Below are 17,478 nucleotides of genomic sequence, written 5' to 3'. Positions count from 1 at the left end.
TTGTTTGTCCCCCTTCTGCATGGAAAAAGTCTTTTTCTTCCCTAGAATAGGGAGGAACTAGGTCAGGTACTTGGAGTAAGGGGGCTGCGATTGACATCCAGTAAGGAGTGGATGCTGCTTTCTTAGCCTCTGTGTCAACTCAGGAATTTCCTAGAGCGACCGTGGTGGAAGATCGCTGGTGTCCTCTACAGTGCATGACTGCCACCCTCTGAGGTTTCCATACTGCCTCTAATAATTGTAAAATTTCTTGTTGGTACTTCATGTCCTTTACCCCAGAGTTCAATAAGCCCTTTTCTTTCTAGAGTGCTCCATGCACTTGGAGGGTTAGGAAGGCGTATCGTGAGTCAGTGTAAATGTTCACAGTCTTACTTTCATCGAGTTCTAAAGCTCAGATTAGATTAATGAGCTCAGCTTTTTGGGCTGAGGTGCCTTGGGGCAGAGGCCTGGCTTCAACGACCATGTCCAGGGTTAACACCACATACCCTACTTGCCTTTCCCCTTGTGGGTTGATGTAGCTGCTCCCATCCACATATAATTCCCAGTCCACCGATGTCCACGGCTGGTCCCGGAGATCAGGTCTGCTAGAATAAACCTAGTCTAACACTTCTATACAGTTATGCTCGACAGGGCTTTCTGGTGCTGGGAGCAAGGTAGCTGGACTCAGGGTGTTACGAACTTCAGTGGTTATGCAGGGATTCTCACAGAGTAAGCTTTAGTAATTAGTCAGTCTGGCATTTGTTAGCCAGTGATGTCTCCTGGTATTCATTAAGGTTACTACAGCATGGGGAGCCTTTATGTTCAGGTTCTGTCCTAATGTTAGTTTATCTGCCTCTTGTGCTAACAGAGAAGTTGCTGCTAAGGCCTGTAGACATAGGGGCCAGCACTTGGAAACCCCATCTAGTTGTATTGAGAGATAGGCCACTGGCTTTGGCCAGGGCCCCACAGTCTGAGTTAAATCTCCAACTGCCATTTTTTCTGTTTCTGATACATACAGTGTGAGGGGCTTTGTTAGATCTGGTAGCCCCAATGCCAGGGCCGACAGGAGCTTTTTCTTTAACTTGTGGAAGGCTTGCTGCTGCTGTGTCCCCCACTCAAAAGTCTCCATGTTGCCCTGCTTTGTAACTCGGTACAGAGGCTTGGCCAGTACTGCAAAGTTGGGGATCCATAATCTGCAGAACCCCACAGCTCCCAGGAATTCCCTTACCTGCCTTCTAGTTTTATGCTCCGGTAGGCTACAGATGACCTGCTTCCTTTCTGGCCCTAGGCTGCGTTCCCCCTATCAAATAGTGAATCCCAGGTAGCGTACCTGCTGTCTGCAGATCTGGGCTTTCTTCTTGGACACCTTATACCCACAGTCCTCCAGGTGCCGAAGCAGGATGTCCGTTCCTTTGGAGCACCCAACTGCGGTGGAGTGTCCCAGCAGGAGATCATCCATGTACTGGAGCAAGACGCAGCCAAGGCCTTTAGCGGGAAACTTTTGGCGGTCTCAAGCCAATGCCTCCCTGAAGATAATAAGGGAGTTCTTGAATCCCTGGGGAAGCTGGGTCCAAGTGTACTGAGTTGTGACACCTGACCCCAGATCTTCCCATTGAAAGGCAAACAACTTCTGGCTCTCAGGAGCTAGTCGGATGCTAAAAAAAAGGCATTTTTTAAGTCCAGGCAGGTAAACCAGCTGTCCTCAGCTGACAGTAACCCTAAAAATGTGTAAGGGTTAGGAACTGTTGGGTGCAGAGTCACTATGGCTTGGTTGACCAAGCACGAGTCCTGTACTGGCTGGTAACCCTTAGTCCCTGGCTTAGGGACAAGCAGGAGGGAGACTGACAAGGCACTATAATTCCAAAAGTCTTTTGGCACTCGAGATGGACCTGGATACCTTCCAGGGCGTCTCTAGGGATTGGATACTGTTCTGCCTGACTGGCTGGGCCCTTGGATTAATGTTTAGGAATATAGGGGCTTGGTTGATTGCCAGTCTGGGAGGATTGTCTTCTGCTCAGACTTTTGGCCACCGTTGAGCTAAAGCTGGCCCTATTTCCTTGCCTGGTTCAGTTAGAAAAAGTCTCCATTCTTCTTCTCAGGCGACAGTAAGAGCCATGATAACTCCTGTTCCCAGCAACTCTAGCTGTAAAGAGCCCCACTTTGTAAAGGAGATAGTGGCTCTTAGCTTGCTAAGCAAGTCTCTTCCCAGCAAAGGCAGGGGGCAGTCAGGTATATACAGAAACTGATTATTTTATGTCGTCCCACTGAGCAGGTTCATGGCAGACAGAAAGCCTGCTTGGTGGAGACTCCTGTTGCTCCAATTATATCAATGGTTTTCTTGGATAAAGGGGTGACCGGGGTGGTTACCACTGAGTGTTCAGTACCCGTGTTGACCAGAAGCTTAATGTCCTTGCCCCCCACTGTCATCCTGACCGTGGGCTCCTTGGGGGCACTTGAGCCTGGTCCCCTTCAGTCCAGCAACCCTTCAGCCAAATCGAACAAGGCTCCTTCATCCTTATCTGAGGCTTTTTGCTTCAAACTCCCTTGCTTTTCTTTTAACTGGGGGCACTTATCTTTCCAATGTCCTATTTCCTTACAATAGGTGCACTGATTATGTTGTAACCATGGGCAGTCGGACTGGGTGTTTTTCCCGGAACCCCGCTTTCCTTGTCCTCTCGGCAGGATTCCTCTAATGGCCGCAGCTAGTAAGTCGGTGTTTCACTGGGCCTGACGTTCGCCTTCTTTACGATTTTCCCTGCGGCTGGTTGCATCTTTGTTCACAAACACTTGATTGGCTATTTCCAGTAATTGTGATGTATTCATAACTGCAAATCCAGCCTGTTTCTGCAATTTTCTCCTAATATCTTCTGCACTTTGGTTAACTAGGGCCATGTTAGTCATGCGCTGATTTTCAGGGCTGTCTGGATCAAAGGGGGTGTACATACGGTAAGCCTCACACAATCTCTCACAGAATTGTGCCAGACTTTCCTCTTTTCCCTGAATAACTTCAGAAACTTTATTCACGTTTGTAGCCTTTCGAGCCCCTTTGTTTAGACCTTCTGATAATGCCTCTCTGTACCGCTTTAGCCTTTCCATATCTGGCCCATTGTTCAGGTCCCACTGGGGGTCTGTTCCTGGCAGCTGAATTCTTACATATTCTTGAGGGTTTTGGAAATCGGCCGGGACATGTTCTTCCAGCCACTTGGTTGCTGCCTGGAGTACCCTTTGCCTCTCATCAGTAATAAAGAGGTACATGAGCAGCTGGTGACAGTCAGCCCAGGTAGGATTGTGAGTCTGTATAATGGTTTGGAGCAGATCAATTAAGGCCTGGGGTTTCTCAGTATAAGAGGGTGTATTGTTTTTCCAATTTAAGAGATCGGCAGAAGTGGAAGGCTGATGCACAAAGGCACGTCTTTCCACCATGTGCCCATCCTCATCTTCCCCAGTATATCGCTGCTCCCTCAGGGGCGTTTGGATTCCAGTCTTAGGTCATAAGTGGGCTGTCAAGGGAGGAGTTTCTCCTGCAGCTTCACTTCCTCTTTTGTCTATTCTGGGTGGTCTAGGGATGTGGATGTCTCGTGAGGGTGTAGGTGCTATGGGCTCAGGAGTGGGGAGCCCTTCTTCTCAGTAAGGGGGGGACCATCAGTGCCATCTCCTGCCAGGAGTCATCGGGCATCGGGTCAGATAGGACTTTAGGTGCTGACCTCCCTTGGTGGGTGGAGTGAGAACCTTCCTTAACTGACTATCCCTTTGCTACTAGTACTGCTGCTGCCTGCCCTCTTAGCCACTGAGAGGGATCTAAAACTAGCTGTAACCAGGAATCTATATACGGGAACTGATCTGGGTGCCCTTGCTTACAGGTTACCTTGTGCCATACCTTCAAGACAAGGGACCTGTCCAGGCTTCCTTCTGATGGTCAACTCACCTCTAAGGCTGGCCAGTCTTTCACACAAAGTTTTAAGTTTCCCTGGTGTCATAGTAACTCCATAATCCCCTTTAAATCCCTTTTTGAAATTCTTTAGCATAGTTCCTAATAAGGTGGGCTTACTTTGCACCTGACCCATGTTTTTCTCACGCTCTCACCACACACACACCTCACACAACAAAGAACGAGTAAAAGGGCACACACACAACTAATAATTAAAACCAAAATCTAAGTGTCGAGAAATCTGAGCCGAGTCAAAACCAAAACCAGAACCAAATACCAAGCAGTTTAAGTTAAGACCAAAACCGAAGTACTGACACAGGCACGTCGTGGGTGATCAGGCCACGTTTCCATTCAAATGGAGTGGGCAAATTCCAAAGACTAGTATTACCAAGTTTTGGACATCTGGACCCCTCGTGCCAGTTCCTTCCCGGTGTTCACCTGCGGCATGGATCCCTCCTGGGGGGCCTGCCACATGCTGCTCTGGCGAGGCATCCCACCAGGGCAGTTGCCTACCTGGGAGCGCTCTTTGGGTCTTCATCACTCAGGCTGGTCTGAGTCCCCCGCAGGGATGCTCTGCAGGGATGCTCCACAGGGCAGGCCAAAGCCACCTAAGTGGCTGCCTCAACCCTCCATCAATCACCTTGCTTCCCGGTCAGGGAACCAAGAAATGTAGCAGGAGGAGTCATAAACAAAATCTCTCAGATACCGGATTGAGGAAGGAAAGAGTTTTATTCAGCTGGGAGCATCAGCAGACTCACATCCTAGAAACTGAGCTCTCCAAATAAGTAATTTCTGTCCCTTTTAAGGGCTCACAACTCTAATGGGGCTGCGTGAGGAAGGTGGTCGTGATCGATTCAGCAAGCGAGGGGTGCGTGACTGGAGGCTACATGCACTAGTCATCAGAACGAAACAGAACAGAACAGGGAGTTTCGCAATGCTTCCTCATGCAATGTCTGGAATCTATAGATAACACAAGCAGTGAGGTCAGGGGTTCAGTTTTAACTACCAGGCCCGAAATGTGGTGCTGGTTTGTCTGACTATGAATTTCACTTCTGCTTATTCTTTCAACTTCTACCTTTTCAGCAAACAAGAAATTAAGCATAAGACAATATGAGGAGTAGTCTCCTCTCTCAGTGTAAACATGACACACATAATGTCATAGAATACTAACAACACACTAGTAGTCCCAACTGCCCCTTCCCAATCACCATTCCATTCTTTCTTTCCAAAATACTGACATTATATGACTGCAACTTTTGTATAATGTTATTTTTAGTATTTATGTAAGTGACATCATTCATCATTATTTTGTGTCTGGTTTTTTTCAATCAGTAATTTATTTTGATACTTACGGATGCTATTGCATGTTGCAACAATGTTTTTGTCTTTATTGCTGTATAGTATTTATTTTCCAGAGATATCACAATTAGATAGTTGTAATTATTCAATGGCAATTTGTTTTTTCTCTAGTTGTTAATCTGTTTCAATGTGAATGATCATTCTAGAATATGTTATGTGGACTATATAGTAGGCATTATTTAGGAGTATAATTCCTAGATCGTAGTTACAAGAATAGTTTATTTTAGTAAATAATGCCAACCAGCTTTCCAAAGTGACTGCACAAATTTACAGATTTTTATACACTCTATTGTATACATATATGAATGTTAACCAATTAACTTCTTCTGATACATAGGCAAGAAAAAATCCAATTTAAGTTAATTATAACTTTATTTTTAAAGGTTTTATTTCTTAAAGTTTTACTTCTAGAGACTTGCCCAGATAATATACCTTCGATATTGCATATATATGTTTATTAATTGTACCATTATTTATTATTGCAAAATGAAAAGATTAAAAACTCTACTTGCTCACATATGCAATTAGTTAACTATAGTTGAGTAAACTGATCGGGAGAGACTTTGAGGATATGTTATTAAGTGAAATTTGCCAAAAAAAAATCCCCAAACAGTATGTCTATTTTTATACTTTTGGTAATTTTTTTTAAAAAGAAGACAAATAACTACAAACCTATGAAAGTGATAGAGGTATGGATGAGTAGAAATGAAATAAAAGGAATGTGAGAGGGGGCAACCATATTCTCTGTTTACCTTTATTATGAATTTCACTATTATAACCATGTTAATGTTCATATATTCAAAAATTATATTTAATTCAATAAAGATAGAAAAAACAGTATATTATTAAGTTTGTTTAGAATGGTTAAAGATACTTTACAATTATGTTCCTAAAATTAAAATAATATGGTGGGTTAAAAGCTCCATCTTTGAACCTATTTTTAAACTTAGAATTTTATAAATGAAAATCCTTTCCTTCTCCATGGAAGGTATTTTTCCTTCAGCTGTGCTTTTGTTAGCTATGAAGTTAAATATTTGAACTGAAGGAAATATATTCTGAAATATAATAAAATTAGGCTATTGAGAGGAAATATATTCTGCAATACAATAAAATTAGGCTATTGCGATTGACACAAAACTCTAATCCTCATTATACTGTTCTCAACTTTTTCATGGAGCTATAGAAATCAATACAGCTCCTTTTTTTTGAACTGTTATATTACAACAGTGTAAAAAAATGAACTATTCATGCATGTATATACTATTAAAAAATCTATGTTACTTACTGTTCTAGAGGTGATATGTAAACCATTATAAAGAATTTTTGAAATACTAGTATATTTTGTTTTTCAGTAGTGCTTAAAGCTTTATGGCCGGGCGCAGTGGCTCACGCCTGTAATCCCAACACTTTGGGAAGCCGAGGCAGGCAGATCACGAGGTCAGAAGAGCGAGACCGTCCTGGCTAACATGGTGAAACCCCGTCTCTACTAAAAATACAAAAAAAATTAGCTGGGCGTGGTGGCGGGCACCTGTAGTCCCAGCTACTCAGGTGGCTGAGGCAGGAGAATGGCGTGAACCCGGGAGGCAGAGCTTGCAGTGAGTGGAGATCACGCCACTGAACTCCCCCGTTGGGAAAAAAGGGGGACCCCCCCTCCAAAAAAAAAAAAAAAAAAAAAAAAAGCTTTATAGATCAATAACAAGAGAGGTTTTAGCCCAGTAGGCTGTAACAGCTTGTTTGAACTTGTTATGATCCATTTTGTCAATAAGGTCTTGGGAGATCTTTAAACCTGTGCTTATTTGGCTATTAGGTATACATTATAACCATATGTGGAATTAACATTTACAACATATAGGTGTAAAGAAGAACTGAAACTCCTTTCTCCATGATATTTTTTAAAAATTTATTTTAACAAGCTTTTTTGTTTGTTTGTTTGTCTTTTGAGATGGGATTTTGCTCTGTTGCCCAAGCTGGACTACAGTGGTTCCATCATACCTTCCTGTAAACTAAAGCTCTCAGTCTCAAGTGATTCTTCCTCCTCAGCCTCCTGAGTAGCCAGGACTATAGGCACACGTCACCACACTAAACCAATTTTTAAAAACATTTTTTGTAGGAACCAAGTCTCACCATGTTGCCCAGGCTAGTCTTAAACTTCTGGCCTCAAGTGATCATCTCACCTTAGTAAATATATTTTATTCTCTAATATTAACACATTAAAAGTATTCACTGCCCTATGGACTGCTTAACATAGCATAATATTTCCAGATAATCTGTTTGTTAAAATTTCAGTGAGTTCTTTTCAATGCTTGAGGGTAACATCCAAGGATAATTTAAAGGGTATTTGTAGATATCATGCAGGTATAATGCAAGTTCATTTTAAAGCTGAAAGAAACTGGGACTCAGAGTTCTTAAGTGATAAAATCGGGATGCAAGACCAGATTTTCTGCCTCCTTGTCCAACTTTTTTCTACTTCTTCTTCGAAGGTTTTTAATTTTTCTATTTCTTTTAAAATATATTAGGGTTTTGTTGGATTATCTTCATGAAGATTTAATATATTCTGTTATATTTACATGCAGTTGATATATTTAATAATAACATCAACTTATTCATGCAACCATTAATTTCTTTATCAATAAAATAAATACTTTCTTGACACCCAGTACTTTCAAAATTCTGTAATAGACAGCTGGGAATAAAGACCAATAAAACATCTTTTTATTTTCATGTGAATGTAGCAAATTACATTTTAGACATGGTATACACAGAAGTAAATAATTACAGTGGAGAAATTGCTTGACTGAGGAAGTGATTGCCTCAGCCTAGATCAATAATTATTACAGTAGAGGGAGTGACAGAAATATTCACAAAGCAACACCTAATTAGGAAATTTGAACACATTAAACTAGCTAAAGAACCAGGGAACAAAGATATTGCATGCCAAAGACAAGACTGTTTCATCAATCTTTGGTGTGATTTCCATGGAGATGTTAACTCTAACTAGATTACTTGATATCAGGAATAATTTACCTCCTAATGCCCACGTATGTGTAGGATGTACTTAGTATTGGCCTTTCTAGAATTAACATCTGAGTTGCCTGTAAGTGAACACATCACCTAGCAGAAGAAAATATTGGACAGTAAAGTTGCTGCACATCTAAACTCCAGTGACACTGCCCATTTGATTAAATACCAGCAGTCTAGCAATCTAAGTATCTTATAAGAAAAGTCATTTTAGTTTGGCTGATAGAAAATTCTGCTAAACTATGTTTCTCCATTGAGTTTATTTACTTTTCTAAGTTTTTCTTCTTGAAGTAATGTAAAATAAGTCAATATTCTCTTCTACATGGCAATTTTGACATATTTTGTATGTCTTTAAAAGATAGCTTATGGATTTTGGAGGTCTTAGTATTCCAGTGATTTCATTCTTTCATTATTTATTCTGTTGCTATGTTCTCTAAGACACATTCAACGGTGAAATTATATGATTCAGTTTACCTTATTAAACAATAGAGTATATTAAAATATGACATCTGATTGCCTCTTCTGAAATTAGGATGAACTGGAAAAAAGGATAAAGAGAAAAACAGAAGATAGCATCAGAAAAACAAATTTCAAGCAAATGTTTTTACATTTTTTAACCCCAGTTTCCATGTTTAAATAATAGAAACAAAAACATCTACTTGGCAAACATTTTACTTAGATTAAATGAATTTTAATTAATTAAGATAAAGTATGATTATGACAGGCATAGAAAATAATAAGTTTCGTCAAGGCAGTTCTCTAAAAAAGACATTGCTTGTCTGGAAGTGTTTTTATGTGTAATAATTCTGGTGTATCTTCATAATCTGAGATTTTGATGATCCTGCCATTTGTCTCTACATTCTGCCAGTGCTCTGAACAGAAGGTGCATTATTTAAGCCATTTTAGTGTGAAAAGTAAGTACTTGATGGGGACATGCTTTGATAATGAGGTAGGAGACTGGCAAGACTTGTTTTCTAGTTATCCTGCTGACCAAAACTGGATCTGGTCCAGACAGGAAAAAGTGAAAAAAACAGCAGGAACCAGCAGACAGCAACAAAAACAATCCCTAGCTGCCTTCATTGCTCATTAGGATAAGACACTTCCACCAGCACCACAACAGTTTATAAATACCATGGCAACGACCTGGAAGTTACCAACCCTTTCCATGGCAACAACCCAGAAGTTACTGCATATTTCCTAGACAGTTTTGAGTAACATGCCCCTCAATTTGCATTGACTCATCCTTTAATTTGCATGTCATTGAAGTGGGTTTACATGAGTATAAATACATTTGCCAAGCACCCGCTGCCTGTAAGTTATCCCTGCTCTGCATGGAGCCGTACCTTTCCATGAAAGATTGCTGTCTAACACCACCAGCTAGCCCTTGAAATTCTTTATTCGGCAAAACCGAGAACTCTCCCAGGCTAAGCCTTAATTTTGGGTCTCACCTGTCCTGAAACAAAACCATGTCTTCCCCTGGGTGGACAAGTTGAAAAAATATCAGTTATTTTACCGTGCCTTTCCAACACTTTTTGACTACTATGACATAGTAAAGGCAATTGTGCCAATTGTTAAATTGATTAATATTTCAGATTGTGACAGCCATGAGATCCTATACAATAACTTGGAAAATTATCTGATGTAAGTTTGTAGAAAAACTTGCTACACATGTTTTAAAGGACTTCAACTCCTTTTGGCTGAAAATTCTGGAAGAAAGAAATTATCGGCATAACCATGACCATCCAGAAAACGTTGTTGATACAATGGCTAATGCAATTTGGAATATTTTCTAGTGGTCCCTATTGATTAATTTGATCTTACTAAGTAATTCAGTACCACTTGAACATATTGTAGTGCTGGAGAAATCAGTAGCAGCAGTGTGAAACTAGCAAGAACCCCACATTTGAAGAATACTACGTTTCCTACAGGAATCCCTTGAACTTTAGAAAATTGATTAATCCCTTTGAGCTTAAGTTTTCTCATCTAGTAATAAAATGCATATCCCAGTAGTTTCTCTTCATTGCATTGTTGGAAAGATTAAAGGAAAAATGAGATCTCATGAAAAGCACTCAGCTCAGTATTGAGCACACAGTGAGCTACCGATAAGTATGAGCCATTATTGCTTCTTAAGTGTTGCTGAAAATGGATATTTTTCATCTTTGAGGTGTTGCAGAACAGTTGAAATAATGATGAGTTATGAGGAATAATTTTTAAAATAGAAATAACTTTAAAATTACATTAATTTCAAAGCTGTACCAATTAGTCAATTAATTAGCATATTAGTTAAGTACATGTGGACTACAACAATTAGGTAGAATTTTTCCCTCTATTTCACTAAACACTATCCTCATCAGAATTCATTTTACCAAAAGCAGTTAATTATAAACTATATTTACATTTCTAGGCCACTGAATCTTTATATTTTGGGGAGATACATAGGGGAAAGATATTTCCTTTTCTTAGAAAAGTACTCATGACCACTTAGACACTCTCTTTGCTCTAGAATTTCATGACTTCCAATACTCCAGAAGGGTCAGCAAAACCGAGATAATGAAGTCCTGATCTGGACGACATGTTTCACCCATAAACCCCAAATGGTTTTTCTCTTTCTCTTTCTCTCAATCTCAATCTTTCCCTCTCCCTCATACTCTGTCTCCCTACTCCCTACCCTTCTCTCTCTATCACACACACACATACACAAGTCTTTTTTTAATAGTAATTTGACATCTAGAATTCACTCTGCAATAGAAAACATTTTGTTTCAATATTGAGTATTGCTAATGGCTTCCATGTGACATCTTCTCCTTTCACATAAGAAAATAGATTTATTGAGAGACATTTAGGGAACAGTTTTATGCTTGCTAATGGCTTTAATTAATACAATAGCATTAATCAGACTATATAGTTGCATTTTCTTTTTAAACAAATGACATTTTAATTTTAATCCAATAACAATACAATAGTATTCAATGAATTGTCCCCAAAGTGGATATTTAAAAATACATATTGATACTTTAGTTAAAGACAATCTTAGGTTATATTGAAAGACAAATCAGAAAAATCTAAAACAGTGTAGACATGTATTAAACATTTATCAAATGTATCTATTTTCTTTCTTTATTACAAAGTTATATTAGTTATTTAATTAAACAGCAAATATATTTGAATTCATACACAATTTAAAATCATACTTTATTCACTATTTCTAGAAACAGTCAAACTACTTAGAAACCTGGACTTAAATTGACATTGATTTTTCAGTAATCTCTAAAGCAAATAATTTACCTTTTTTATTTTGCAATAGTTTACATTTTTATCTCATGTCATTTTCTCCATTTCCAAATGACTATACAAATTTTTAGAAAGAAATAAAGAATACTACAAACATTAAAATGATTTAAATCAAAGAGTTCTCATGTGTAGGAAGGTATCTTTATCAACAATTTTTTGAGTAGTGCTTCTATATACATTATTGTTTTATAAACCTCTTGATATTAATAAATTCTCTAAGATGGGAAAAGTAAACTTCTTACATTGTTACTGAATGCATTGATAGCAATATACAACTAGGTTCAATGATTTATATTTCTTCATCAGATTTTCAGTTTGTGGAAGAAAGAGTTGATTACCTGGCACAAAAGACCTAATATATTAGATTTAACTTTGTCAGTGTAGAAATATCCACTTCTAGACACAATGCTTTTCTCTTGATTGCATCTAACACATAATGGTGTATATAGCCTGAATTCATAGTTCACCATCATTTTAACAACATTTTCTGTGTAATCGGTGCTATTTTGTTAAATGGAGTTTATTTGAAACTGTCCATTGCTTACAAGTTAGTAAGTTTGTCATTTCCTTGTTAGCCGAAAGGAGTCAACTTCTGATATATTTTGCTAATTAAAATTCACAAATATGTATGCATTTTAAAAACATCTACACATAGTATTCTGGGTTGTAACAAAGGTAAATATTATACCTTCTCTGATGCTTCTTTTGGTTGCTATCCAGGCCACATGTGTGACTGGAGCTTATAAAATTGGAGAAGACAGGAGCCTTTAGGTCTCTGATTCCCAAATGTGGCTGACTCTCAGTCCCCTGCTAGGGAATTTTGGAAATATCTGTACATTTTTTAATTTCTCATCAAGTGGAATCTAGTGGGGAGAGGCTGAGTGCTGATAAACAGCATACAATGCACAAGATACCTCCCAACACACACCCCAAGAATTGACTGTCTAAAAGTGCCAAGATGCCCACGTTGAGAAATACTACTTTAAATAAAAGAATAAAATTTGTTAAAAATAAAATACAATTAGATACAGAAGTAAGTCAGGAACTCTGTGGAACAAGCTTCTTTAACTTTGTAGGTAAAACTGCTTTAGCGATTACTCCAAAACAAAATTCCAAATCAAACGCATTTCTTTTTGAATAATAAATTAACCCTTATAAATTTCTACCTCTGGCCAAATGTTTCTGAAAAGTAAAGAAATTAATGTGCTTTAAATTGAAGGTTTCTGTCTAATGAATTTAAAAGACAACTGCATAATACTTCACGATAATGAGGTTGGCAAGCACAAGGTACAGTGATTTGATTAAGTTAATGGGGTCTACAGTGGGGAGTCAGATAAAAACTGTACATACTGCAGGCAGCATTTTCCTAGAAGTAACACAGTAAGTAAGAAATACTTTTAAATTAGTTTATAACTTCTTTTATAACTCCTGTACTTCTTTGCCATTCAAGATATAATAGTTTTACACAACTCAACCCTATTAAATTGTATTACAAGCCTTATATTCAAACGCTTGTTAGTAAAACAGAGCTACGTAAAAGCATGTCCGTGTAGCCTTGTTGCCTGTGGCACCAACTGATGTATCATGACCTACCTCCCTACACACACACACACACACACACACACACACACACACACACACTTATTCCAGGATTTTAAAAAACAGCCTGACTTGTTATACCATGAGAATTTTAAAAACAAACAAAAACATTTTAAACTATTTAAATTTTCTATATGCTTACAGTAAATGTATTATGATTTACACATAGTGTCTGGTCTAGCTAAGCTTAGGCTCAGGGTCCTATATTCTTTACTATGTATATATTTGTCCTATGTATTATTTGAACACTGAGAAGTCACCACTTAGTCCTGTATTGAATCACACATTATTTAACTTGTCAATTCGTGTGACATCACACTGTCCACCGAGACACCTTCAGAAATATTTATATTACTTTAAACAGAGTTTCTGCAAAGTAGGCTATTTTGTTAAATAGAGTAGATTTCCACATTTTAGAAAGTTAAAAGTGGATTTTGCTTTGGTTATTTCAGAGTTTACATTTCAAAGGGAAGGTGTCTCAGTCAGTTTTCTGTTGTTATAACAGAATACTATTATACACCCTGGCCAATTTATAAAGAAAAAAAAGTATTACTCACAATTCTGGAACTAGGAAGATCAAGAGCATGGCACTGGTATCTGGAGATGGTAGAAGGCATCACATAGGGAGTGAGCACCTGAGACAGAGCGAGGTGCTGGGGGCTGACTGGCTTTATAATGACCCCTCTCCTGATAACTAACCCACCCTCACATCAATGACATTGTATCCATCCATGATGTCTCTGCCTTCGTGACCCAGCCACTTCTTATTCGGCCCCACTTCCCAACATTGTTGCAACAGGGATTAAATTTCCAGCCCCGGCCGGACGTGGTAGCTCACGCTTGTAATCTCAGCACTTTGGGAGGCCGAGGCTGGTGGATCACGAGGTCAGGAGATCGAGACCTTTCAGAATCCAAATGAGGCGGGGGGGTGGGTGAACCAGGGTCTGCAGTGAGCCAATCATGATCCAAACCTGGGGAAAAAAAAATTTCCAGCCCCTCAACTTTTTGGGGACACATTCAAACCATAGGATAGAAACTGGTAATTCAGGCTATCATATATATTTTAGAAATATACTAAATATCCAAAGCAATGCTTACTTGCACCTAAAAATATAAACTTCCTTATCTTCAATGCTCATGATTATTTATAGCTTTATATTATCCCCCTCTTCAATAACAAGCTTCTCAGAAGAATCCCTGTACTTGATGTCTCAATGTCCCTGCTATCCACACAGCATTTAGTACTTCCTGCATTCTACCCTCCCTCTTCTGTTGCCAAATTGTGAATGCTTTCTTGATGGACATCATTGACCTCCTAGGTTCATATGTTTGTGTGTTGTTAGCTGCTCATTTTATTGGCATCTGTGTCAACTGACACAATCGTCTTAGCTTTACTCTTGAAACTTTCATAGACTTGATTATATCTTTTTTGTTTCAATGAAGATATCATCTCTTCAAATCAACAATAGTCTCATCTCTATGACTCTATTTCTGGGTGAAGATCCCTTCTAGGGGCACACATGGCACCATGTTTGCAGTTATGAACTGCCTCTCTGTATATTTTAATTGTACATTTAACAGCTTTATCTTCTAAGCGTAACTTGCTCAAGGACAGAAACTGTGTTTTATTTTGTGGCATGTATAACCCCTAGCATGATGCTAGCAAGTGTGTGATACATATTTATCATTGCAAAAATGATCTAGATTCCCTGTTTCTGTTTCTTCTCTTTATCTTCTTCTCTGCTTTCCCTGAGCCTACAAACTAAAATCTCAAGTATTATTTTTCCGAAGTACTTACTTTTTTTAATACTCTTTTCATCGGTGAACTAATCAATTGCCACACTTTCTTCTGTGATTTGTGGTCTGCTAACAGATGGCTAAGCCTGTGTTTTTAGTCCCAAGATCCAGTTCTACAATTCAAGATGACTGTCTATAAAACTGAGGTACTCTCATAAGCTATGTTTTTCATCTTTCACTGTCACCATTTCCCTTAAAGCTCTTCCTTTTTAACTCTCTCATTCTTATATATGTATTTTATTTTTTAATTGACAAATGTTTTGAAATGCATTTACATTGTGTAATGGCTCAATCCAGCTAATCACCATATGCATTACCTCACATACTTATCCTTTTTTTTTCACCATTTATAAAGATAAAATTTTAAGGAAACTCTTAAAATTTACTCTTAGTAAATTTCAAAATAAAATACATTGTTATTAGCTATAGTCACTGTGTTGAGAAACAGATCAACAGTACTCATTCTTCTTATCTAAATGAAGTTTTATAAAAACACTCCTCCAAAAACAATGTTTGGAAATATATATACATTGTGTAATGGCTCAATCCAGCTAATCACCTTATGGCTTACTTCACATACCTGTTCTTTTATTTTCATCATGAGAACCCTTAAAATTTACTCTCAGCAAATTTCGAAATAAAATATATTGTTATTAACCATAGTCACCATGTTGGGAAACAGATCACCAATACTTATATCTCCCACCTAAATGAAATTTTATATCCTTTGATTGGATCTCCCTAAGCTCTCATGGGCCCCAGGCCTTTCTACTTTCCACTTCTTTTTTTTTTTTTTTTTTTTTTTTTAAAGAGATGGGATCTTGTTCTGTTGCCCAGGTTGGAGTGGAGTGGCATGATCCTGGCTCACTGCACCCTTAAACTCCTGAGCTCAAGCAATACTCCTTACCTCAGCTTCCGGAGCATTGAGGGCCACAGGCGTGCATTTCTTTTCTTTAGAGAAATTTTTTGTAGAGATGAGGTCTTGGTATATTGCCCAGGCTGCTCTCAAATTCCTGACCCCAAGCCATCTCCCTGCCTCAGCCAAATTGCTGGGATTACAGGCATGAGCTGCCACTCCTGATGTCTACTCTATACTTCTATAAGTTCAACTTTTTTAGATTTCATGTATAAGTGAGATTATTCACTATTTCCCTTTCTGTGCCAGCTTATTTCACTTAACATAATGTCCTCCAAGTTCATCTGTGTTGTCACAAATGACAGGATTTCCTTCGTCTTTTAAGGCCAAATAGTGTTTCAGAGTGTATATAAATTACATTATTTTAATCCTCTCATCTGCTGATAGGCACTTAGGTCATTTACATATCTTGGCTACTGTAAATAATGCTGCATTGAACATGAGAGTGAAGATTTCTCCAACATATTGATTTCATTTCCTTTAGTTATATACTCAGTGTTGAGATTACTAGATCACATAGCAGTTCTATTTTTAACTTTTTGAAGAACTTCTATACTATTGTCCAGAATGGTTTAATACCGAATAAATAAGATGCCAAGTCAATAAATTTCAAAATTTACATTTTAACATTTACTCTTCTTATTCTCCCACATTATTTAAATTGTTAACCACTGTTAATTTTACTTCCACAACATCACTTCTTCCTTATTTTAGCTTTCATTTCCATGGACATTTTTAAAGCAAGTCATCATTTATATCAAAACAAAAACAGGCACCCTGATATCTGATTAATATTTCTCACTTAGATTTCTAGATTGGATTTTCACCTCCTTAAATACTCCCTTGAGTCCCCTGACGATCATCGCTAATTGACAACACAAACTTAATCTAACACAAAAACCTTTAACTGAAAATAGGCCATGAATTATATTTGAGGTGATTATGTACCTTAATAAATATTCATTTGGGAGCAACCATTGCAGCATTAATAGGTCTATGACAGAGCTATTGGTTAAAGATACGTGATTATAAATCTGCTGGGATTATGTGGAAAAGTTCTAAATTTTATGATAAAATAGGAGTGATGTAGCTGATGTGACTATTCCATAGTTCTACTTGATTTGTAGGAACATGATATGTAGAATTATAGCAATTATTATTATTATTATTATCATTATTTAGAGACAGGGTTTTGCTGTGTTACGCAGGGTGGAGTGCAGTGGTGCAATGAGAGGTCACTGCAGCCTAGAACTCCTGGGCTCAAGTGATCATCTCGCCTCAGCCTTCTGAGTAGCTGAGACCACAGGCTCCCGCCACCATGCTGAGCTGATTTTAAAAATATATAATAATAATAATAATAATAAAAATTGTAGGCCTGGCACGGTGGCTCAACGCCTATAATCCCAGCACTTTGGGAGGCTGAGGCGGGTGGATCATCCAAGGTCAGGAGTTTGAGATCAGCCTGGCCAACAAGGTGAAACCCCGTCTCTACTAAAAATACAGAAATTAGCCAGGCGTGGTGCTGGGCGCCTGTAGTCCTAGCTACTCGGGAGGCTGAGACACAAGAATCACTTGAACCCAGGAGGCAGAGGTT

The sequence above is a fragment of the Hylobates moloch genome, unplaced genomic scaffold (assembly GCF_009828535.3).
Source record: "Hylobates moloch isolate HMO894 unplaced genomic scaffold, HMol_V3 SCAFFOLD_14, whole genome shotgun sequence".
Taxonomy (NCBI): domain Eukaryota; kingdom Metazoa; phylum Chordata; class Mammalia; order Primates; family Hylobatidae; genus Hylobates; species Hylobates moloch.
Note: the sequence above shows the minus strand (reverse complement) of the source record.